Source organism: Podarcis erhardii (genome assembly GCF_964252035.2).
Source record: "Podarcis erhardii genome assembly, chromosome: 12".
NCBI lineage: Eukaryota > Metazoa > Chordata > Lepidosauria > Squamata > Lacertidae > Podarcis > Podarcis erhardii.
In genome coordinates this window covers 10,110,444-10,137,055 of record NC_138513.1, presented here as the reverse complement: position 1 = coordinate 10,137,055, position 26,612 = coordinate 10,110,444, and the positions used below count along the sequence as shown (strand labels likewise).

Below are 26,612 nucleotides of genomic sequence, written 5' to 3'. Positions count from 1 at the left end.
AGGATGCTCTCAAACTGTTGAAGAAAAATAGTAAATATGCCCCAGTAAGCATAATCTGTGACAGTGCAAGGGATTAAAATAAAGTGATCACCCAATACTTATTGCAAGCTACACAGTTTACAGAAAGGGCATACAGTGGCTTCACCTTCCTGAAATCCACAAGACATGGTGCATCCTAGCTACTTTCAACTGCAGTTTGGTTTGACCAGCAGGAGACACTCCCCAAATCCATTCCACAATTTAACTTCTTGGTAGGTTCACTGTATTCCGGCAGCAGGATTCTCTCCCTTCACAGTCATTCAACTAAAAAGCCCCATAGAGGCCTAGACACAACCCTAGGCCAGAACTTTCCCGACCCTCCAAGTGTCCCTATTTTCCAGGGACATCCCTGATTTAGAGAGGCCACCCCGGTTTCTGATTTCATCCCGGAATGCCCCACTTTTCCTTAGGATGCCCCTATTTTCATTGGTGAAATGTTGGAGGGTATGGAGTTATCCAACCCCTTAGCCGCCTGAAGGCAATCCTGTAAAGGTAAGGCTGTTTTTGTTTAACATTTAATGTTTTATTATCTCTATATATGTTGGAAGCTGTCCAGAGTGGCTGGAGCAATCCAGTAAGATGTGTGAGGTATAAATAGTAAAATTATCATTTTGGAATGGGACATCCCTATTTTAATCAGAGAAATGTTGCAGGGCATACCTTCAGTGAGAAGGACTCATTATGATTGTGTAGATTTCAGGGATGTGTTGCATGTCCCCCATTTCCACAATTGTCAGAGGGACTTGCAATGTATTTTGGCTTCCTTTGGTCTAGTGAACACTGGAGACCTAAGGCATTTTTGTAACATTTGCAAATGTTTAAGCAGAGCATAAGGGAAGACACACATCCGACACTCCTACCAGGCAGCCGATGTATTACTTTATATCAGGTATCCCAGAGAGAACCCCTGCACCCAAAGATGTGTCCTGATTACTCATAGCTCTCTATCTCTCTGTGCTTGCTTCTTCCAAATTGCTCTTCCTTCTGCACACCCTGATAGAAATCTCCTTGTATCAAGACTCTCCTAATTAGTTTCCATCAGCTAATTATTCTGGGCAATTAGCAACCAATGTTCCTAACAAAGGCATGATCAGTATGTAGTCTTTACAGGTGTCACTAAGGTTTGCAGAAACTGAAAATTCAACACAATAAATGAAAATACATGTCACTATGGTTTGCAGAAATTATGTCACCAAGGCTTCCTTCCTTCCTTCCTTTTTTTTTTTTTTTTTTTTTTTTAGTCAGGGCCTGTGGATTTAGGGTGGCCACAATTCTGCTTTACAGTCCTCTATTTGAAGGGCTGTCTGGGCCAACTTAGATTTAGGGATAAAGAACTGTAAGGGAGAGCTACAAGTTCCTTGAAGTTGCCCATCAACAGTCACCCGGAGTAAGCGGGCACACATATCACCTGGTGACAGTATTTTCCATTTTGGTAAGGTGTACAGCAATTGTGTCTAAATTTGCATCTATATGTATAAATCAAAATATGCAAATGTTATGCAAATTTGTGACCTCTTTTGGTTTCTGCTTTTCAGAATGTGGGTTTTTTAACTCACTGGCCTAGTTTGCACATAATACTAAACTATAGTTAGTCACTGTCATTGACAGAGTGTGTGGCAGAGGCAGGAGATCAGGGAGCTGACCCAGGAGAGGGGACCAGAGATTAAGGGGTGTCATGACACCCACAAAGCAAGAGCCAGGGAAGGAGGCAGAGTCAGGGCAGACCAAGGCAGAGGAAGGGGTGCAGGATGTGGGGGAGGAAGAAGGGATGGGTCAGGTTGGGGATGGGTCAGTAGATTCCGAAACTTCCAACACCCGACTGTCTCCTAGAACCAGGAGGGGCTTGAAAATGGAAGAGCAGCAATGACTTCCGTGCAGGAGAAGTCAGAGGGGGGGTACATAAGCCAGAGGAGGGGAGCCCCCTCCATTGCTGCAACTGCTCCATAGGGCTCAGACCTGTGGACCAATGCCTAGAGGCTAGAAGTGCATGTATCCAGAGCATTGTGGAAGCTGCTGTAAGTGTTTCTCTTGCCAACAAAGAGTTAACTAGATGGGTGCCTTCCTTATCTTGGACATGCTATGACAGTCATGCGCATGAGACTTCTGCACTCCCCCCCCCACGCTTCTCCAGCACAGTCATTTTGCTTTTGCTTTCACCTTCAGTTAACCATGGTTACACATTATGTCAGCCTTTGCTTTCACCTTCAGCTAACCATGGTTACACATTATGTCTTAACCAAGTTGACATTCACCACCGGCCAACCTGTGGAGTCCAGGGAACATACATTGACAACTGAAATACATTTTCTTTTATGGACAGCAGGTCTGCGTAGTTCATGTGTTGTGCAAAAGATAAATTCTATGGGTTACTGAAAAATGGAGTGGAAAATGCCATCCCTTCCAAAGTCCTGAGTCCAGAGGAAGGAAACTCTGCTTTCAGTGTATTCCTCATATTTTTCCTGCAATGCAATCTGCTTTGCATGCAGCATGATGAGACATTCACCTCTAAATTCCGAGGCCTCTTACACTTGTGTAAGCCCTACTGATTTCACTTGGGTGACTGTCGTATAGAGAGGGCTTTGCGTGACCAAACAATGGGGTTGCGGGCCTCTTAATGTTCTGCCCAAGTTAAGAACAAGAAAACTGCAGATCAGCAATGGTTTAAACTATCAGGCATGTTTAATTAAACTAGTGGTCTGAGTCATCTGGAGCTGAAGCTCCAGATCTTTACATTTCAATGCATAACCTCATGTTTAACTACTAAGACAGATCAAGGGTTTTTATGCAAAAGCATTTGGAGAATTAAGAAGGACAATATAATCACACCACCCCCTTGGCGCTACTTACCAGCCATTTTTAGTTTCCTTTTTGTATTGCAGAAAACCCAATTATACTTTAGCTAACTGTAATGCCTTAGTCCAAAAGTAATGCCATGATGGGGAATGCAAAAAGGGAAATGCTCACAATGTCTTATATGGCAGTAACAGGGGCTTCTAAAGTAGGCATAATCTTCAGCACAGTTACAGAAGTACTTCCATTGCATGACAGGCAATTTCTTCTCAATTAATTTCTATGTAAGGGGAGAGTGCCATTACTTTAATACTAGACCTACCCCCCCCCCCAATCACATATGCACACACAAGCACAAATCCACATGAAAACATTGAACTGTAGACCACCACAAATGACTTCTAAAGTATAATGCCATTCAAAATATTTTTTTTTTTAATCTTTGCTTTTTTTCATGAAGGGGGAATATGCCAAAAAGAAGATGTGAATACTGGGAAATGAGGCTCTCAACTCTTACCAAGGGCTAATGCTTAGTTTATTTGTATGTTTGTTTGACATAATTATGTGACAGTAACATCATAGCTGAGAGAGTATAACTATCAGTACTTTTACTTGGAACATTACAGTACAATTTCTCAGTTGCTCAGCAAACAGTTTTCATTTAAGAATTTCAACAACATCTCTCTTTTGCATCCATTCCCATCCATGTTTACTTGGAAGTAAATCTCAATGATTTCAATAGGACTTCCAAGTAAAGCAGCAGCAGCAGCAACAACAGCAGCAGCAGCAGCAACAATTTAATTGTTTATACCCCACCCATCTGGCTGGGTTTCCCCAGCTACTTTGGACGGCTTCCAGCAAAATATAAAAAATAATAATAAAATGTGAGACATTAAAATAATACACAGGGTTGCAGTCTGAGTCTGGGAATGAGTCGTGGCAGATCCGCCCTTACAGAAATATAGTTTTTGGTCTGTTAAGAAATATAGAGAGACCAGCTTCCTTTATATAAGAACAGCAACTTACATAAAGGAGCGGGGGTTGGCTGCCTATTTCTTAAACCAGAACTCTCACAAGAAGGCCTACACACCATTTCACTGCCATGGAAACAGGATGAGCGATCTCAAGGATTGGACCAACTCCTGCTTCCTGTTAGCATATGGAAGCTTTGCACAGACACAGAATTCTTCAGCGTGTATAACAGAAATGAGGCTAAATCTAAAGTGAAGGGCACACAGGCAAAGTCCATGAATGATGCAAATGTTATTTCATTTGAGTCACTTTAGGTGGCAGCTTATTCACAAAGCTTTTAGCAGTAGGAGAGAGGGCCCATTAAGCAGCAGGAGGTTAAAGAAATGTTGCAAAACAAAAACAAAACAAAACCTCACAGTCCAAGGCCTTTTTTCTGTTGTTGACAAAAATAATAATCTTAATTTCAAGATTTTCAGCATGCTTGATCTAACAGCAAGCCTGATGTACAAAGAAACAATATTTTAAAAGAGAGCAAAAAAGTCAATGAAAGTTTTTTTGTTTGTTTAAATGAAAGGTGGAATTTCAGAGAAACAAAAGTGCGACAGGGATGGTGGAGGAGGATTGCTTCCCACTAAAGCAGAAAAGCTGATAAAGCTTTTTGCTTCAATAAAATGTCACCCTGAAAAGTCAGGTCCTTGTGTGCTATTTCTGATTGCACTGCACCTAATGAGGATCCAACCATCTGCTTTTCCAGCCTACCTTCAAATACAGACATATACATTTGAGGGACAGAGAGAGAGAGAGAGAGAGAGAGAGAAGAAAAGAAAAGATTGCAACTCTCAGCATATCACCGGAAGAAAACTATGTTAAGAATTAATTTGTGTCTGGGGAGATCTATTTTAATTGGTCCCCTGTGCTATCCTAGTCAATGACTAAAGCAGCATTGTAATCTCAGTGACAAAGTGCTGGTTCAGACGTAACCCTAAACTATGTTTTAACATTACAAGAGTGAGCTGCAGTGAGCCTGGGGCTCATGTGCCCCCCCGACACCTCCTGCAGTGCAGCCTCAAGGAAGAGTTTGTAAACTTAGACTCCCATTTTAAATTAACTGCAATTTGTGAACCCAGACAAAGTGTGGCTTAATCTCAATGCTGATTAATTGAAGCAAGCCAGCTTCAAGCCACAGTTTCTGAAGCTGGCTTATTTCAACAAACCGTAGTTAAAGATAACCACAGTTCAGACTTTGGATGACAGGTCAAACTGTGGTTAACCTAAAATGGAAATGGACGCTTCTGATCCCTTTGCAGCTACACAGGAGAGGGTAGGGGGAGCATGCAAAATCTTGGGAGGGTGGACTAGGCTCATGGAAGTCCAAGAACGTCTGGAAGGCTGCAGGTTCCACCATCTTGGTGCTAAACCATGGTTTATGCCTTACATCTGAACACGGTCAGTGAAAATGTAAGAATGTGAAACCTGGAACAGATGGGTTAATCCTTCAGTTTCCAGTGGAGACTGTGCTACATGTGAACACAGTGAGGGATGGCAGGGCTTATTGGGGGAGGAGAGGAAACTCTACTCTGTTCTGCTTCTGTACAGAAGCCCCCTCTGAAATGTTTGCAACATTCAGCTGCATCTCAGGTGTCTTTTCCTATATGTCAGCTATCCTTATCCTTGTCTATTACTCAGGACCAATGAAGTGGCTGTTGCTTTACCAGCAGTGAAAGTTGTTTCAATTGAGTCAAGAAGTCAAGCTGAGAAATACTCATTTTATGAACTGGACCAGAAAAAACAATCATCCATCTGCTGGTACAAGTATATGGAGGCGATTCTTAGGTCTGACGACTTCTTCTTCTTCTTCTTCTTCTTCTTCTTCTTCTTCTTCTTCAACTGGCCTTTCTCCTGTGCATTTAACAACGGCCCAGGCGCACACAAATTAAACAGCTGGCATGAAGCTAAATAGCAAAGGGAGGGAAGGAGAAGCTTCACCTGCTAAATTCCAGTGTGTCAGGGTTGCTGTATCTCTATACATGAGAAGCCAGGGAGTGGGGATGTGGCAGCCCTGCTAAGTATATGAAGACAAATATAGAATGAGGTAGGTGTTCAGGATGGCTTAAATAGTCTGTGATTTCCCATTAAGAAAAGCTTAATTAAATTTGGACCATGATTGAAACAGGGTATCTCTATAGTTGCTCACACTTCATTCTTGAACAGAAACAACAATGCTAGGTGGTGGTTTTACAGGTACAAGGAATACATGGAAAATCTGCTTTCGTTAGTCCAGGCACAACTTGGGGAAAGGAGAAATAAAGTAGTTAGGATGTCTACCCTTGTTAGCAAGCTGCAGATGCAGAACTGGGTTGATTCTAACAGGAAGAGACCTTCTCGCCACCCTTTGTCCCGCCTGGCAGTGCACAGTCAAACACAAAATACCCAGTAAGGTCCTGCACAAAATGCTCCTGCTCTACACATAACATGGGGCTAGAGACATCATATTAATACACACACACACACACACACACACATGTATTTATAGAGAATAGGCACATAACAGAATAAGTAGAAAACAGCACTGGCTTGATGACTTGTATAGAAACACTAGTCACCCTCTACCATAAATGAAAAGCTAGCAAGCAAGCAAACAAACCAAGAGGCATACAAATCTCTACGCTGCTCAAAAGAAAGTCAACAGCATTACCTGTTCTTGTTGCTGGACTGATTTCCCTGAAGCACTTTGCTCCTTAGCTGTTGTCATGTTCACCTACTTGTGCCCACTGCAGTGGCAAACAGGATTTCACAGGTCTGTGTGTATGTGGTTGCTTGAGTGTGCGTGCATGAGAAAGAGAGAAAGAGAATGTGTGTGCGTGTGTGCGTTCAACTGTGCAAGTGTTTCGAGTCACAAAAGCTAAAGGAATACAGATGAGTAACTAGCCCATCACTTAATCACCAGCTGAGAGAGCGGCTCTCTTCTCCTTCCCAATTAAAAATTTAATACCGCCAAAATATATACCACCCTTAATCTCTACCCCCTTCTCTCTTCCTCTGTTCTTTCTGCCTCTAAAATTTAAATGAGGAGAGCGAAAGAGGAGAAAGGAGGATGCTGAGAAGGCTTCTTCAATTAGCAACAGCCTCCGCAATCGTCACAGAAACAATAACTGCTTGGCAACCAGGAACTGGCAGCTCGGAGCTAGAAGACCGCGATGTGGTACTCCCCCCCCCCCCAGCCAGTTGAGGACTGGTGCTGCGCATGCTCACGGTTAGCATTGTAGCAGAAATGTGCAGGGGATAGCTCCAGCAGCCAATTTAAACTCCCGGCATTTGCAATAAGGAATCAATAGGGACAAATGCTGAGCAGGCACCTCAGATGAGCTGCCCCATTATTACGCTCACTGACTCTCAAGCCTGATCACACAGAACAAGCAGCTGTGCTGTGGCTCCTTTTAAAGAAGCCACATGGAGTATTCCCCATGGAGTGATCTGTTTGTGCGCACCCAGCTGTTTTCACCTTGCCACTAGTCAGAGCACATGTTACAGTTCCCCACAGGGGTCACTCACACAGTAGCAATGCCAATGTCAATGACTTCCTTGTGGTAAGCGTTACATGCGTTGTGGACCACTGGGTGCACTACTGTACCATGCACAGCACAGGATGATTAATCAGAAAAGCAACAAGGGGGGGGGGACCCTATCTAACTTCTTAAAGATTTTTTTTGTAAAAATAGCAACAGAACAAGTTCTCCCTTTCAAAACAGTCATGTACATAAAGTTAAGCCAATTTACTTTGGATTAATAAAAACAGAACTGCTATGTACTATTTTGTATTCATGGCAATTAGTAGAGAGAAGAATCTCCATGAAACCAATAAGCATGCATTGGAAGTGCCCAAATAATATCCACACTTCTATTTCATTGCTATTCCAAAAAAGGGGAGATGGGTAAAGGAAGTCTCCCAGAACTTAATTAAAGCCAAGGTCCAGGACCAGAATCAATGACAAATGACAAGAGGGGGGAAAGTTACACATCTTCTTTCCTCTCACTTATCTTCTGGTTCTCAAACACTTTAATTTTATTAAACACATAATGTAAAGAACCACACAACTGAGTGTCATATGCAGCTTGAACTGAATACAGTAGCTATAATTATTAGGTCTGGCAAATTCCACCCTGTCCTCCTTAGCTAGAACTGTAAATTTGCTAGCGAGGGCCAAATACAAATGTTTTTTTTTGGGGGGGTGGGTGGAAGACCTTTTTTTCTTCTTCTTTTTTTTAGAGTGGCTCATGATTATTGTGCACTTGCAATTCATTTCCAGGAAAGATGCACATTCTTGCAACACCACTTTGGAATTATAGTGCAAGGAAAAGGAACACTGCACCCTGTCTAAGGTAACCTTCTGACACTCCCTTTTCTGCCATGTACAACATGGTAGCTTCCGGGGGCAGAGCATCAGCAGTGGTGTCCCCCATCAGATAAGTGATGTTAGCTGACTGGAAGGAGACACCAGCAATTTCTGCAGATTTTTTTCCAGGTAAAAGGCAGTGTGAGTTACAGTGTGAGGGGTGGAAGTGGAGACTGAATTGTGAAGACTATGCTATGGTTGTTGGACTGGCGTGGTGGTTGAGTGCACAAAAGAAACTGGACAGCATCACAGGATTGACACAAACCACTGTTTTGTAGTCAGTCAGTACCTGCATCTCTAACTGTCATGACCCTGGCCTCAAGCTCAGAGTTGTTGCAAGAGGTACTGGCCTCTGGGGCTTCTGTACCACCAGCTGGAGAATTGAAACTGAGCTCAATATGGATGGTTTAAAGCCAGGGGGATGGATGGCTTAAAGCTCCAGCCAGCATGAAGGAAAACTCCTTCCAGCTATAAGAAAAACTCCTAAACCTCCACTGCCTTCTGAGATATACTCAGGAGAAGAAAAGTCAAAGAAGCAAACCCTACACAAACCAGGAGTAGAGTCCCTAAGACGGTTGGGTGGCACCTTGTACACCTCCTTCCAGCATCTCCCATAGCCAAGCTAGTGCCAGACATATTGGTCTGCTTTCCTTTGGACCATATCAGTGAGGCTGAGAGGGGGATCTTGTCATCTGGGCAGCTCAAGACCTCCATACTTGTGGCCCACAGAGGTCACTTTAGTGCTGCTAACTCAGTGGTTTGACGTTGTCCCTGGAGGCACACTCCATTCTCTCTCAAGACAGATGGATGCCAACAATGATACTTTTCTGCACCCATTGCCTATGCTTGCTTGTTCTTATTTTTGAGTATGCATCAAACTCTAGTCTGTGAAGCCTATAAGCCAACAGGTAATGTCCTTCTCACCTCTAAGCCTACTGGACGTCCATGCACTGGGTGCAATGCTTCAACAAAGTTGTCATGAGCACTTTGTGCTGGTTACTCTGTTCAGTGCCACGTCGGCTTAAATAAAGTACATACCGGCCTTCCTTTACTCCAGAATCTCACTTTTGTGTAGATGCAAATAAATTCTAGAAAGTGGACATGGGCTCTAGGTTTAGGAGATCCTTTGCCATCAGCTTCTCCTCACTAACAGTGCCTGCTTGCTTGCCCGGAAGGAAGCTGGCAAGTGAGTAGGCAGCAGTTATTTCTGCTTCTTCTGCTATTGAGCTTTCCAGAAACCAAGGAAAAGGAAGGGTGGGCAGGGGGAGTGAGCAAGTGGCAATGGATCTATAGGGTACTCTTGGCAGTGAACTGTCTGCAAAGGTGTGGGTTTCAGTAGGTTGTCCAGTTATGCCAACTCCTGGCACTAGCGCCATAGCTACGCATTTCTTTGAAGTATTAATCAACGCTGTTAGTCTTGCATTCAAAATTATATTGGGGGCGGGGAGAGGGGATATTTACATGATATCAACTAAATCTCATTCTAATAAGAATAAATCCCAAACAGCTTGGTTCTTAACCCACTCTGGGATGCCTTCTGGGCAATGAAGAGTGGGCTATACATATTTTAAATAAATAACCCAAACACAATTCCAGAAATGGCAATGTGGTTGAGGCCTATATATATTTAGGGATTAATACACGCACTCATTGTATTCATCAGAGAGACATGTGACAGACCTGCCACCATTAACATTTGACTAATACAGCCCTTAGCTTATACATGTGTGTGCATGTGTGTTATTATATTTAGAGGGTTCCACATAGTCAACTCCCAATAACACTGAGTGGTAAATAAGGAATTTTAGAAGATAAGCTCCAATATTAGGAACACATTAAGCAGACACAATGTGCAACAAGTGTGTGTGTGTGGGGGGGTGAGCACTGCACTCACTAAATAGGTGCGATTCCAGAGGAATGGAATGCCTATATTTCAAAGCAGATGGTAGTCTAACATCATGACATCCTACCCACTATGAAGTGACAGCTTTAGCCACCTCATGGTGTGACCCGCACAGTGAGATCTGAATGGAGGGTTGGAGTGGTAACAGGTAGAAAGGTGTTTGCATAGCTTAGCCTGTATTTAATATCACTAGGAGGGTGAAGCTTAAACAGAAAAGCAGTACTGCTTTATACAGTAGGAACATGGGAAGCTGCCTTATACCAAAAGCCAGATTGCTCCAGTATTGTTGACAAGCAGTGACTCTCCAGGGTTTCAGGCAGGTAACTCTCTTAGCCCTACCTAGAGATGCCAGAGGTGGAACCAAGGACATTCTGCATACAAAGCAGTACTGCTTTGTGTAGTCCCAAAATTTGAATTCTGAGCATTTCATATTTTTTTTAAAAAAGTACAGTGGTACCTCAGGTTAAGTACTTAATTTGTTCTGGAGGTACGTACTTAACCTGAAACTGTTCTTAACCTGAAGCACCACTTTAGCTAATGGGGCCTCCCGCTGCCGCTGCGCCACCGGAGCACGATTTCTGTTCTCATCCTGAAGCAAAGTTCTTAACCTGAAGCACTATTTCTGGGTTAGCGGAGTCTGTAACCTGAAGCGTATGTAACCTGAAGCGTATGTAACCCGAGGTTCCACTGTATGACCAATTTGATTATTTTGAAGGCAAGGTACTATGTGGCTATTAAAACACACGTTTGAAATTCCCAAATGCAGAGCAAAGCATTTGATCCTGTTCATTTACCTTACTGCCATTCACCAATCTAGAAATCTCTGCTAGTTCTAGAAAGCGTTACTTCTGCGCAAGAAAGTGGATTATCCTGGCTGTTCCATGTACCACATACCACAATTGGAAATGTCAGTATAGAGGCCAGGAACCACTTTGGGGGGGCTAGCTGCTTTCATGGACCTATTTGTAAAGCCGAACGAAGCCATAGAAAACTTTTGAAACAAAAGGCCGTTCCTTAACTGGCACTGTGATTTGGGACTTGGAGCCCCATGAAGTGCTTTATACTGTAACAGTGAGGCTCCTATTGTAAGTTAGGTCTTACAGTTACCGCTATTCAGTGTGCAAAATGATTTCTGCGTCATGGTGGAGGTAGGAGAGAGGCAAACAATTCCATGATTGTTTTCCCGTATATTCTTTCAGCTTTCCATTTGTTCCACAGCAACATTTTCATTTAGCTCCTTCTCTGAAGAAAACAATAATAAGGGGGAGAAATCGTTCTGCTTTTGAGAACATACAATGCTAAGCCCTGCACTTTTCTAAGACTGGAATGGCATTATTGCAGTACTTCTCAAAGGCTCATGAATAAACTGAGAATACATGGGATAAGAGGACAGATACTCTCATAGTTCAGCAAACTGTTAAAGAGCAGGAAGCATAAATAAACGAACACGTCTCACAATGGATAGACATAAGAAATAGGTTCTATATATCAGAGCTGCACCTTTTTAACTTATTCATAAATGAACTGGAGTTAAGGGTGAGCAACAAGCAGTCAGGTTTGCTGATGACACTTCAGTAAAAACAAAAAAGAGCCATCAGGATATGTCTCCAAAGTAAATAGGCGTTGAAATACCAAATGGGATTCAATGGGATTCAAATGGAGAGTGAAGCACATGAACAAGACATAAATCAATCATAAATCCACATATACAATGATTGGAGCTGAAGTGGAAAGAGATATTGGGATCACGGTGGATAGCTCAATGAAAATGTTGACCATGTTTCATGGTGCATAAAAGGGGTGAATAAGAGGGGACATAACAGAAGTGTATAAAATTATTCATGCTGTGGCTAGAGAAGGTTTTCCCCCTCTCTCATAGTACTAGAACATTCAGCCATCTAATAAAGCTGAATTTTGGAAGACTCAGTACAGACAGTAGGAAGTACTTCTTGACATAGCACATAAACTATGGAAGTCATTACTACAAGATGTGGTGATGACCAGCAACTGGTGGGTTATTGATTGATTGATTAGTTAATTTCTGTACTGCTTAATATATTAAAAATATCTCTAAAGGGTGTACAAAAAAACTTAAGTGGTGTACAGACAACTTTACAAAATATTACAAAATACACACATATAAAAGTGCTGCATTAATACAAAGTTACACACACATATCAGTTTATTTTCCTTTGACACACCCTCCCTCTCAGTCTCCGGGTTTTCATTCCGGGTCTAAACAAACTCTCAGCTCATCCACAAAAGTCTCACAACGAGAAGAGGTCCTAGAAGCAGTAGACATCACCTTAGCCTCTCTCTCGAGATCTGTCTTTTACGGGCGAGCCCGGGGTAGATTGTACTTCCCCAGGCTGCCCACAGCTATGTCCCATTCAGCTGCACCCTCCACACTCAGTTCCAGGTACAGCACATTTGAGTTTCCCAGGGGGTCCAAAGGATGGGAAGAGGGGCCCCCTCCACTCACAGCTATTTCTTCACCTCTCCTCCTCCTGATGATTTACTGCTCCATGGCAAGGTTTGCTTTTTAGATAAATTCATATGACTACTAGTTATGATAGGCATGAAGCGCCTCCAGTATTGAAGGCACTATATCTCTGAATACCAGCGGCTGGGAGGGGGCTATTGCACTCATGCCCTGCTTGCAGGCTTTCCCTAGAGGCATCTGACTGGCCACAGTGAAAACAGGATAATGGACTAGAGGGGCCTTTGGCCTGATCCAGCAGATCTCCCGTATTCTGAAGACTTGGGTGCTCCACCCACTCCTAAGCTTACGTCTTGGGGAGGCCTGTTAGAATTCCTGATCCATGATTGCAGTCATGGGATTTTTGTCTTTCACATGACGTTATATGTTTTGATTCCACAGAGTGGGAAGTGATGGAGACAGTATGTTTGTGTTACTGTGTTCCGTGAAGTAGGACTATTGTCCTTTGTCCTTTTTCTCTTTGCTGTCTGATACTAGAGAGAGAGGGAGCCACGTTGCAGTGCTCTGTGTGTGTTTATATGTAAATAAAGTAGATTAGCCAAAATGCTGAGTTACCGAGGTCTGTCATGCAAGGTGCGCAAACTCTGTGGATCCCTAAGTGTACCGGTGTCGGTTGGCATCAGTTGCTGTGATGTTCGAGCTAAAGAAAGCTTATGAAGCTCCTGAACAATTGACCAGGAGGGAGAGAACACGCCAGTCAGGCATGTGTCTCTGCCAGGGTCCTACTCGAGTGTAGGCTGAACTCCTGACAGGGCCCATTCATCACTTCCATAGGTGAGCAGGTTGAAATCCTTGCATGTGGTTCAGTGCATGCAGCTTTGTTTACAGATCTGTGGACTGGGTCACGAATCCAACAATGGAATTAGAAAAATGGCATAACAGGACATGGCATAACAGGCCAACTAAAACAACACACAGGAATGTATCATTGTATAAAGGAACCCTCTTGAAAATCAGATTGGGATGACAGGACAAGTGTCACTATCGCAAGTACAGTGTGAATCAATGAGAATCTGCTGCTAGGGGACAGTCATTCGTTTGTCTTTGGTTGCTGAGAGGAGGGAGCCTTCATCCATTTGATTCGAGATCCTATCTTTCTTTGAATGTTTGTATCCTCCCTGCCAAATAACCCCATGTATTACTCATCCCCAATGGTGACCCACTGCACCGTTTGAGAAATAATACCTTACAGATAAAAAAATATTACAGTAATAACATGTGGAAGCAACAGAAAGCCTGGAATACTTTGTGTTAAGCTTAGTGCACACACATCTTCACGCCTGAGAAAGGCAGCAAGTATTTATAGCTATTACCTAGCTGCTACCTCCCACTCAGCTTGCCAGCCTATAAATCTTACTCATGCTGGTGGAGCAGACATCTAATAAACATTTATCCAGACTCACAAAGTCATACCCATCCTTTAACATGTGTGGCTATTTTTAAGGGCTTTTGTTTCCATTAAGTAAGTATATTGTGCTCTAAAGGAAGAGAAATGCAGCACGATTTAATGAAGTGTGTTAATGAGGTTTATCTTGCATTAGCCTTGCCCCTTCATACGCATTCATTATTCTGCCTGGTTCTGCTTCTGAAATACCTTGATTCAGTATAATAGGGCAGGGGAAGGAATCAAGCCCTCTCTGGTTCAGAGATTAAATCTGATAACACCTTTGTTTACTTCTTACATTCCTGACTCCTTGCCTTCTTCAGTGCTCTTCACTCCAGTACACAGAACTGTATTTACACCCCTGTTTCTTTAAGCCTTTCAATATCCACTGCTTTTGCAAAGCGTTTCCCACACCATGATTAATTCACTCATCCCAGTGCTCTCTGCTACAGCTCCTCTACCTGTTTCTCCCTCATCCTTTATCTCTCTTAGTCCTCTCCATTTCTTCCCCTCTGTGACCACATTTGCAACTCCAGTGGGCAGGGACCATATGCAAATTGGAGTGTTCTGCAAAGCACCTTGGCAAGAAGTTAGCACTAAATAAATGATGTGTTAATACATGTTCTCATTAATATTCCATTAAGTTCATTACAGCACATATAAATGTTCACGCAAAATTTGACCTCGGGGATTTTGATTAGCTGGACCACTAGCACAGCCAAGATCAACTGAGTCACAACAATTCCACTTCCTTCAGGAAGAAGCCTCTGCAAATGCATAATGTAGAAGACAGGTAGCCATTTATTTCTCACATTTTTTTTTCTCCCAGAAGCCCCCCAGCTTTACGACCCACCTGATGCATGCATCCCTCTGGTGTCTAGGGCTTACTGGAACCTTCGCTTGGGAAAGAGGAAGGTTAACAGAACATACCATATGAAATCTCCACACATCCAAACATATTTATTTAGAATTTGTGTCTTAAACACAATCCTTTTCAGCACTTCAGTGTAAAATGCACAGATGCCCCCATACAGAACTACCATATGCACTTGGCATGCACTATTTCCGATGCTGGTAGCTTAGACCAAGCTGGCAGCTTCCTCTCGGCTTCCTGTGTCTGTTCCAGCTGGTATGACCTTGACAGCTGTAACACAACAGGAGTCTAGTTGTGGCTTGCATATTTATGCTAGGGAGACTTCTGAGGCATCTTACAAATTCACTGGCAGCCATACAAACTGCAGGGGGGAGAATTCAAAGGGTAATTGTCATATAATGCCTTTATTATGACCAAAAGGTAGTGATGCTTCAGGAATATGATTTCTGTGAATTCTTGTGCAAGCTGACCTGTATTTCACCTCCTGGATCAAATTGTGAGAGCCAGGATGTTGTTATGACCTTATTCTGAAAACTTCTCCAAATTTTCAATGCGGTTTTTGGTTCCTGAACCATATCAAAATGCATTTATTTGGGATGGAATTTTAAGAAATGCGTATTTTGAGAGAAATTTATATTTTGTTATAGAAAAAGTTCAAAAATATACAATTGTAAGTTTTCATCTGATTTTCTTTTTAAAAAACCCAATCCTACATATTAATATTTAAATGGAGTGTAATGAATTAACACGTAGAAAAACTGCACAGACTGGAAATGGATGGATCCATGCATTCCTGATGAGCCACCTTTCCAATTCCCCACCTGTCTTTTCCAGGACACATGTTGCGTTTAAAAAATGGTGAGGGAATATTATATTTCTGGCCATGACAAAGCTCTGCAGCCTGCAGCTTATAACAAGGTGGAGAACAGGAGGCATAACATAGACTTTGTTAGGTGAGAACCTGCTACCTGCAAAGCCAATTCTGGATTGTACCAAAGGCTCTTGGGATAAAGACAGAATGGCAGTAAGATGAAAGCCAGCACTGAGTATTAGCAGGCTCTAATAAAGGTGTTATACTGATTACTGAACTGTGCACTGGAGTTAGAATGTTTCCACTCTACCAGAGAACATGAATGACAGATGTTTTTCATGGATGGCTCCATCGTAGCATTTTTGGCATTTGGGGGAAGAGAAAAACTGGCATGGAAAAACATTCTGGGGCCTTTGGAGAATTGGTGAGGAGCACTCTTTCTCTCAGTTTTTGCCCTTCCTGACACTCAAATGAAGGGATGTACAAGTCCCCTCCCCACTTTAGGGGCACAAAAATGCCTCCTTACCTTTGCAACCCATTAACGGGTGTGGAGGCACCTACTGACCAGTGGTACAGTCAAACCTCGGCTCCTGAACGCCTCTGTTTTGGAACATTTCAGCTCCCAATTGCCAAAAACCTGGAAGTACATGCTCCGGTTTTCTAACGTTTTTCAGAAGCAGAACTGTCTGATGCAGCTTCCGCTTCAGTGCAGGAAGCTCCTGCAACCAATTGGAAGCCACACCTTCATTGTCAAACATTTCGGAAGCTGAATGGGCTTCCGAAACAAATTACGTTCAACGACCAAGGTTTGATTGTATTCCTTAGTGCTTTTGGCACTAGGTACGAAGATCATGGCCACTGATCCCATACCTCCTGGCAAATAGAAGGGGAAGAAATGGAGGCAGTGAGAGATTTTGGGCTCCATGATCACTGCAGATGGCGACAACAGCCACAAAATTAAAAGACGCCTGCTTCATGGGAGAAAAGCAATGACAAGCATCTTAAAAAGCAGAGACATCACCTTGCCAACAAAGGTTCGTATAGTTCAAGCTATGGTTTTCCCAGTAGTGATGTATGGAAGTGAAAGCTGGACCATAAAGAAGGCTGATCGCCGAAGAATTGATGCTTTTGAATTATGGTGGTGGAGGAGACTCTTGAGAGTCCCATGTGGTGGACTTGTGAAAAAATCGAGAACTTCTGGGAGCTCATTTATAATGAACTAAAAAAAAAAGTTTAAATATACTTTTGTTAAAAAACCTGAAAATTTTTTTCTGGGAATGATTGGTAATGAAATTAAGAAAGAGGAGCAGACCTTATTCCAGTACGCAACAACAGCTGCTAGAATTTTAATCGCCCAAAATTGGAAATCAACCAATATCCCAACAGTAAGAGATTGGCAAAGTAAATTATTTGAATATTCAGAATTGGCAAAAGAAACAAAGTTTATTAAAGAATGGAATAAATTCATAACCTATATTGCAGTAGATTTAAAAAATCCAAAGATCACAGTAGGCTTAATATAACCCTTCAACATACAAAAGTTTTAAAGAAAAACTGCGGGGAAAAATGTATTACATAACTCAAAACTGAGGTGGAGGGAAGTCAATAACTTACATGTTTGTCTTTTTTTCTTTCTTTCTTATAATTAAGTTATGTTGTTCTTATTATTGTTTTTTTTCCGTGAAGAATTTATTTTCTGTACATATGTGTGTATGAAAATTAATAAAGAGAAAAAAAAAAGTTAAAAAAAGAGAGTCCCATGAACTGCAAGAAGATCAAACCTCTCTATTCTGAAGGAAATGAGCCCTGAGTGCTCACTGGAAGGACAGATCCTGAAGCTGAGGCTCCAATACTTTGGCCACCTCATGAGAAGAGAAGACTCCCTGGAAAAGATGGGAAAGTTGGGAAAGATGGAGGGCACAAGGAGAAGGGGACGAGATGGTTGGATAGTGTTCTCGAAGCTACCAACATGAGTTTGACTAAACTGCGGGAGGCAGTGGAAGACAGGAGTGCCTGGTGTGCTCTGGTCCATGGGGTCACGAAGAGTCGGACATGACTAACCGACTAAACAACAACCACTAGCTGAGCAAAGGAACCAAACTAAAACATCATAGTGACACCTAGTGGTAAAGTACAAGCATTGTAAGAACTATTTCAATATTTAAAGGGCCAGTGAAAGTGACCTACTTAAGAGCGTGGATTCAAACTTCTAACCTATTTATAATGATGAGGTTCTATTTTTTGCATGGATTCTTGCAGTGCACATACACACCACATCTTATCGAGAAAGCTTCATCTTCACTTTCAGAGCAACTCAGAGGTAGCCCTACTATATGTAGTGAGTGTTACTCCCTAGCTGGTGCATTTATGATTGTAGTCTCAAATGCCTGGAGACCATGAACAAAGAGACACTTTGCCCCCCCCCTTTTAAGGGAAGGCTATTTTTACCCCAGTCAAACCATATTAGGGGGGGAAATCCCACAAGGGATTATGTCAAATTCTATTCTAGGGACATGGTTCAAAAACATTGTTGAGCGAATAAATGCTCAAGAAAGAACTAAATAAAACATTTTACAGTTCAGCAAGAAGTTCAGCAAGAGTGGGAGCCAAGACCTCCACAAATGCCTTCCCATGAGCCCGAGGAACCAAATGTCTTGCATAGTACCTCACTAGTGGTGCTGTATATCACATTGCACAACTGGCACGACTTGTGCAACTGGCATGCTTGTGCAACAGGAATTTCCCCCTTTCCTGCTCCCATACAAATTTAGGAGGTGCATAGGGGGAGAGTTGGGGAGAGAACCATGATGTGCTCTGAAATGTACGTGTGTGTGTAAATTTGTGGCAGACTGATGGATACATGGTCCTAACAGCAATGTTTAACTGAGAAGGCGGGGAGGAGACTTTGATAAAGTTTAGCTGACTCCAAGCCTCTGATTCTATAATGAAAATACCATGATGAAAATGTTAGAGCACATAATTGAAACCCATATCTATTTTGGGCAGTGAAAAGGCTGAGATAAAAATATTTACAGCATCGTTTACTAAGAACAAAAACTTTGGTTTCACACTTATCTGGGCATTTCAGTCCGATTTCATTGCAGACATCCATTAGAGTTATTAGTTGTGAAATATAAACTCATCTGTGCTCAATCTGATATTCTTTTGATGTGATGTCTTATCTCATTCAATATGTTCTAGGAAGAGTAATCCAGCTGCTAGTTATTAATTCCCATTCTAAACAAGCCTCGGCTTTAGCATACCGTACATGGAAATTAAAACTTTTGCCTCCCTTAAGAAATTCAGTATCTTAAATCTGAGTTTATTGCATTTATTGAACCATTTTGTGCTCTTGCCAGTTAAGAATCACCGATGACAGCATTCTTGGAATAAATGTAAAAATAAAATAATAAAAAGACCCTATACAACAGAGTTTGAATTAGCATGGGACTATTGTCAACATAATTATTCTTCTAGTGCACTATGTACAATAATCATCATGTTGTAGACCTTGGGAGTTTGTATTATAACCTAAATATAATTCTTTAATTTCATTCTAACTGGGGGTGGGGTGGGGGGGCTGTCCTCCCCTTCCCCACTTTTCTCTGCCTACCCTACAACCTGTAAATTGTGTCTCAAATTTGATGGTTGTGGGGAGTGACGTTATCCAATCTACTTCCCTGCCAATAAAGGATCATGCTTCTTATTAACCTCTAGCTCAACACAGCCAGAATATATGGCATGGGAAGCTAGATCTTAACAAGAGAAATTACATATAGTGCATATGCGATTGCATAAACAAGATCAGCTATTGCAAGGCACTTTACAATGCAGGGGGCGGAAATGGTAAGTGCTGCAGCAATGATTTTCTTTTCTTCCCTTGATTGATATTTTCTGCTACGGATCAGGTGCTTGGCAATTGTGCCAGATGTTTGTATTGGCCTTAGAGTTCCTACTGCAGTGGAATCCCTGATGTCAATGTGGAATTTACTAATCTAAGCCTCAAGGTTTAGGATATAATCCCTTCTCCTCCCCCTCCTGTTAAAGTTGTTCTTCTAAGAAAGCCACAATTAGCAAAGAAGAAGAAGAAGAAGAAGAAGAAGAAGAAGAAGAAGAAGAAGAAGAAGAAGAAGAAGAAGAAGAAGCAGCAGCAGCAGCAGCAGCAGCAGCAGCCCACTTTCTGCACTGAGTTACTCTGTGCATTTTGGGGCTACGGTAATGTAACTGAATGTCACAGAGTTGATGAATACGACACAAAAGGTTTCGGAATGTCAACCAGCAGAAGGAGAAAGGGTGGGTACAGCAGGAGGGACCCACAGTGAGAGTTTTATAATGGTATTACCCAGCTGTTGTGATATTTTGAAAGTAGGCAAGTTTAAATGCCAGCTTCTCCTTTTATAGTTTTCAGCAGCTCCTAACTGCTAACTGTTTCTCTTCTTGTAACTGGCTCTGGTCAGCAACTTTTCAAAGGCAGCCCCACATAGAGCATGTTACAGTAATCCAAGGGGGATGCAACTCAGCATGGCCAGATCAGACACCTCCAGGAACTGGGCACATTGAAATCGAGCATGCCAGGGATTAGAATAGGCTAGAACTCACCTCTTCAGACTAGCTTTGTGAAGACAGGGGTGTTTTGACATGGGGAAAGATTAAAACACGTGACATGCACACCCTACGCATACACATCTCTGAGTGCTGTACCACATGACCCTCCTAAAAGTCCAGAGAAACTTTTAATCAAAGAATCGTAGAACTGTAAAGTTGGAAGGAACCATGTGGTTTGCCTGGTCCGACCTCCTGCAACACAGGATTCTTTTGCCCGGTGTGAGGCTCAAACCCACAACCCTCAGATTAAGAGCCTACATGCTGTACCCACTGAGCTACCCTTCGCTAGAAGCTGGGCAGGAAACTGCAAGTGTAGCTTTGTGTTATGTGCAACTCTGCTTCACAACCGGAATAGCACACAAATATTTCATGTGGGATATTTCTGTCCACTTTTCAGTTTCAAAGGTACAAGGGAGAAAGCACTTTGAGTCATAGCACCTCCAGGTAGAAGGGAAGAAACAGCATGAAATGCAATTAAATGTAGTTTAAAAGAATTAAGCACATTTTCCCGCGGTTCACAGAAGACACCTGGCCAAAACAACAATGTTAAGCTTCCCCCCTCCCAATAAGCAATTGTTTTCCTTTTTACAACTTAAAGGTGCCTTTTCATTTCCTGTCTTTAAAAAATACAGCTTTAAAAGGTTCAGGTAAATGCAGCAGCTTTATGGATGTGGCAACGAAGCTACCTGCACCATGTTGATGCCAGTGCAAAGGCATCTGACATAAATGAAAAATTATACATAGCCATTAGAGCGTAAGTGGGGCTGCTGTCAGTCAGTGCAACTAATGCAGTACTGCCCTGAACCAGATGCAACAATAGTCTGACTTGGTATAAGGCAACTTTCTATGTTCCTACACCTCTCACAGTGAGAGGTTGGAAACATTAGGTCCCTAGGTGTGCATGAAAATGAATGCATGTACATCAACACTAAGAAATGACACAGTGAACAGACTGACATTTCACACATTACAGCTGCTGAATTAAATATTATGATAATATATTGTAGGACAATTACTGATGATAGCTGTGGGAGCTCTAAGCATATGAAGATGAGGTTGGTTGGAGCTCCTACAGCATTGCCATGCCCTCCACCCTCTGTCGCTCCCTGTGTTTCTCAGTTTACTTTTCTGTCAGTGTTTTGCAGAGAGTCCACACAGAAGCCATCACACGGCAAGCTTTCCAGTGGCAACTGCATAGTAAGCAGCAGTTTGAATCCACCCGTAGTATTTTGAGTGATTCAGAGTATTCCCATCATTAATGACTTTATAAACTTTGATCATGGATGTGTTCACTGCTGCCCTCATTAACAAAACAAAAACGAACAATTCATTAAGCCTTGTTTCAGTAAGGATGGAAGGTTAAGGCTGGGAGGCACAGATTGCCACACTTTAGCCAGGACCAGATTAGGGCTAGTGGGGACTGCTTTTTATTTCACACAGAAGACTATATTCTGGAAATCATTACCAGAAATCTTTCCTTTGCATTTCAAGCACGCATTCAACCTTAATTCCAAAGCCTGCTGCAGAATCTTATCAGCTCTTGTACCTTCAAGCAACTTCTGACAGCTCTAAAGGAATCAGCTTGAAACAGAGCAGAAGAGGTGGAAGATCTGCAGCAAAATGCTAAATGACACAGATTGTGGGGCATGGAGCAGCTTCTAGCCAGCTCAGCTGTGAGCCTCTGTTGGCAGCACTCACTTCCTCCACATCACCTGACATAGAACCTGAAAGTGGCCAGCGTCACACCAAACTGAAGCTGCACTAAAACTCAAAGCACGTAGGTTTGCCTGTAGTTAGCAAATAAAAATCTAAAAGAAACTGTCAACACCATAGATAGGCTAGGATTGACCAGTGGAACAGATTAGCTAGGGACTGCTTTAAGGCAGTTTGGATCAAGGTAAACATTGTCTTCAATAAAAGCATCCCTAAAAACTAGTTTATTTTGATCACAGCAACATTCATTGCTTTGTGCTCAACTTATTAGCAACTTATAGTCATTGTTTATTTGGTTAGAATCATAGAATCATAGAGTTGGAAGAGACCACAAGGGCCATCGAGTCCAACCCCCTGCCAAGCAGGAAACACCATCAGAGCACTCCTGACATATGGTTAATATTCCACATGCTGTTTTACTAGTGTTGTATCAAGCGTCAAAATGCCACCTGTTCATTCATATTACTCATGACTGAATATGGACACTCATTTTTTAAAAAACTTAAAATTATGCACCAGATTCAAATTTTGCACTACAATGTACGGAACTCTAGCATAATGTATAAGTTAAACCCAGCCCCCTGATGATCACTGAAAAATATCCTGTTGAGTCCCTTCCTTCTGAGACCTCAATGGACAATGATTGCACGCGCACTTTGAAACCTATCTCCACAATGTTCTTTGATAGTGTACAATGCATATACAACCAGCACTGCCCGCTTAAGGCCTATGAACTTGTGTATGTTTAAATGGCTGCTGGGATTTTCAGGGTGTTCCATTCTCACATCCTGTACCAACTCTCTGCATTGGTGCAATACGATTTTGGAATTGGCCCTGTATAAGGTGAGAGAGGGTGTCTCTAAGAATTGAGCAGCAGGTGTTCTGGTTACTGCACCCACAGCAACAGGCATCTTTTAAATTTCTCATTATGTATAACATACCAAATTAGATCTCTTGTCATTTTACTGGTAACTATTCATAAGAGATCTTGACATCCCATCCTGAGAGCCATAGTTTCTAACTACTGTTTTATGATGCCAATAATGCAGAGGAGAGGTGTGTGGGGAAACCAGCACAATGCATGTCATACACAGTGATGGAGTGCCTTGTCATTTTTCAAGATGCTCTTCACCACAGTTAGCTTCCTGACCTGACAAGATGGATTCTTTTATGCGGATAATTTCAATGAGGTTACCCTACCTCATCACTTTTCATATTTCTCATGCCACTAATTTCAGTGGCAAATTGATTCAGTGCAAGTTACAGTAAATGAAAGGTCTGGAACAAGGAGCCTGTTATCAGCTCTTGTCCACATGTAGCCTTCAGCATTTCCCAGCCATTCCTGACCTACACAGCACTCCTCTGCAAAGCTTAGCCTTCACTTCAAAGGGAAATGCTTGTAGTCCTCATGAACTGGAAGAAGGAATCTGAAGGCAATGGAAGGATAAGCAGAACCATCACAGGGATTGCTGTGTGAAATAGTTACGGTAAATGTATATATACACATTCACTATGGGTACCCTAAGTGTCACAGAGAGCCATAATCACCATGCTCTCTCTTGGATGTGTCAACTCTCCTGCAGAGTGCTTGGTTTGTTCCATTTTTTTAAACAGTTCAGTATTTTTAAAGCATAGGTTCTTTTTTGACAGCCCAACCAAAGAAAAAACACATTAAATGTTGTTGTTGCCTGCAAAAATAAAAAGGCCATGTGTCATGAAATAACCTCCCGTCACCAGAGGACATCACAAGGACAATATTCCAGTTGTACTTCAGAGAAGGAGATTTACTGCTTAGATGTCCTGAATTGCAGGTTTCATATAAAAAACAGAAGCCAAGGGTGTGTGTGGATATATGGGGCAGGGTAATCAAACCCCTTCACACACTATACTGTGGGTGGTGGTGGATTAGCCAGAGAAGACTCTCAGCTCAGCTCCTCTGGCTTAGCTGGGCTCTGCTGGCCACTGAATGTGTGGGCAGCACATCCACTGGCAGCTATCTCTGCCAGCAGAGGTCAGCGGAAAGCATTGAAACAGAATATTCGAAGGGTGGGGGGAGGCAAGGCTGAGCCAACCCAGGATAGGCTGGATCCTGAGCCAGTCTCATAGATGTTGATGCATTGGGCTTGAGTCAAGGCCTATCATCCTTCTTATATGGCCACCATGAGTAGCAAAGCTCCAGATATGCTGGTCACCTTGTCTCGCCACCATGCCTCACAAGCAAGGGGGAGGGAGTTAGGATGGCACTACAAGAGTGTTTTATCTTCACTTATGTGAGGCTTTTATGAGGTAGCATCAACACATAACATATTTGGGCTGCTCCTGTGAGGGTCCACTGCAAATGCCTGCTGAACTATTTCAAGCCTACTGCTCATCCTGACCTTCAAAGTTCAGCAGTGTCCAGGACACCAAGTCAGTTTGTTCAGGAACTGAGACACATCCATGGCTCTGAACTGACTGCTGGTGAACTCAAGACTGGCTGGCAAAAGCCTACTGAACAACAGCAGGCACACTGAACCACAGCTAGAACTTTTTCAGGCATCTTTCCCCACACTCAAGAAACTGAGTGTCTTCTACACCTCCCCAGTTCAGCAATGTAGGGGGCAAACCAGGTGGATGGCCATGGAGTGCAGGAGATTCGCTCATCTTTAGGCCAAAGAGCTGGCCTCTAATGATCCAGCAAAGGAGGCAGAACATAACAAATGTGTATTGGTTCACATTCACCTTCATCACAGTGAGCTGCTCATTAGGAGCTGTCCTTGGTGCTGTGACAGCCAACCTTGTTTGCCTTGCCCCACGCTCCTCTTCCTCAGCACCAGAACAGAATATAGCATTAGCTGTAACATTAGCTGCTAGCAAGGGGCAAATTGGAGCCCCAGGACACATCCAGAACATGCACCAAATCTATTGTGGCCACTATAGCCCCATCAAGACCAACTCCTCTTCCCAATTACAGATAGGTAGCCGTGTTGGTCTGCCATAGTCAAAACAAAATTAAAAAATTCCTTCCAGTAGCACCTTAAAGACCAAGTTGGTCTTTAAGGTGCTACTGGAAGGAATTTTTTTATTTTGTTTTTCCTCTTCCCAAGAACATCCAGCTAACCCTGCAACATAATTTCTGGCTTGTCTAGATTCAACCTTGGCTCCTTGTCCTTCATTCACTTAAGCACTGTTTCCAAGCATTGCTTCAGAAATGTAAGCACTGTTTTCCCAATAATGGAAGATGGAGCAGACTGGGTGTCGTCAACCCAGTGGTTTCACTTAGTGGCTTTGTGGATATGTTGGGAGCACTGGTCAACATTCAAGCATGTCCACATCTGGCCAATGCTACTTCAAGAAGCACATATGCATGGTACTTTTAAAAAGAGGATAGAGAGAAGACCCATTGGAGCATACAAACAAGGAGTGATGGTGACTGGGGCCAAGAAGTGAGAAATGGAACGAAAGCATGATAAAGCAGGAAACACTGTGAAGTTGGGTGAGTCTCCAGCAAAGCTAAGCACACCTACTGTGAATCAGGAATCCATTAAAATAGAACGGGGTAAACCTCTATTATCTTAATAATCATTATCATCAGATGAACTTGGCATGAATCATGACCAATTATTTCTGAACTGTTGCCTACAGTTGATCAGCCAGGCATTCAATGACTAGAATTTACTGTATCTTGTATCTTAAGTAACTATTGAGACTACATTTATCCTATTTCTTCCCCAGCCAGTTTCCCTCCCAATGCTCCTGAGCAACCTTGTACTTGGAGAGTGATTAGAAAATTCTGCCAGTGGATTTCAGTTTCACTTGCTGCTTTCCAACCATCACTTCTTGAGATGTAATTCATCTGGACCTGTTGCCTTGTCAACTTCGAACAGTTCTAATTGCTTGACTATCTGCTGCGGCATAATCAGCAAACCTTTTTCACATTCTCCATTGCCCAGAGGAAAATGTATTCTGGGCTGGCAGATGTGACCTTCAGTTTTTCTGCAAATGCTGAAGGGGAGGCATTCACCAGATCTTTCAGCTGCCCTGGCCCCTTTGCCCTCCTGGCTGATGGGCTGCCAGTGGGTCTCTGGAATGTTTCCTGACAAGAGTTTTTTCCGAGCAGTAGGCATGGTGAATCAGCATGCCTGACACTTGCAAATCACATTGGGAACTGCACCAATTGCTGTTAACCCAAAGCAGGATTAGCATGGATGACAGAGTAAAGAAAAAAAAAATGACTTTAAGCTATCACTCTAGTTGATATCTCTTTCTCAGTGTGCCTTTCCTCCTACTTGTGCTTTAGTACTGCCATCACTAAATCAGCCACAGGGAAGCTGCATTCTACACACAGCCTTAGGCAACTCATCCCACTACTGTTATCAAAGTTAGTTCCCCCCCCCCTTAATTAGGAGCCAAAATGTTATAAATATCCTCCCCAGTGTGTATGGATATGCTTGTATTTGAGATGTTCCATTGTAGATTTTTCTACACATATTGATACTGGTCAGTTGCATATAATTGATGCAAATTGTTCTGAGCAGTTTATTAATTTCCTAAGAATGCACACACAGTTGTTAATGAGGTATAGGCACAGATGAGCGTTCTAGTTATGGTAGCAGTGGATGGTTTTCCATTCACCCAGTGCATGGAC

At 42.5% G+C, this 26,612-nt stretch overlaps 1 protein-coding gene across 7 annotated transcripts in view; it reads right to left on the bottom strand.

Annotated features, from left to right (window-relative positions):
* DPP6 (dipeptidyl peptidase like 6) overlaps nt 1-26,612 on the bottom strand; it is a 506,474-nt gene that overhangs the window by 223,795 nt on the left and 256,067 nt on the right. Inside the window, exon 1 of one of the 7 annotated variants that reach the window (XR_014150084.1) lies at nt 6,497-7,001. The exons of the other annotated variants lie outside the window; for them this stretch is intronic. The gene's annotated coding sequence lies outside the window, so the exon portion shown is untranslated. Of the gene's footprint in view, nt 1-6,496; nt 7,002-26,612 lie in introns of those variants that run through there. 7 annotated transcript variants of the gene reach the window in all.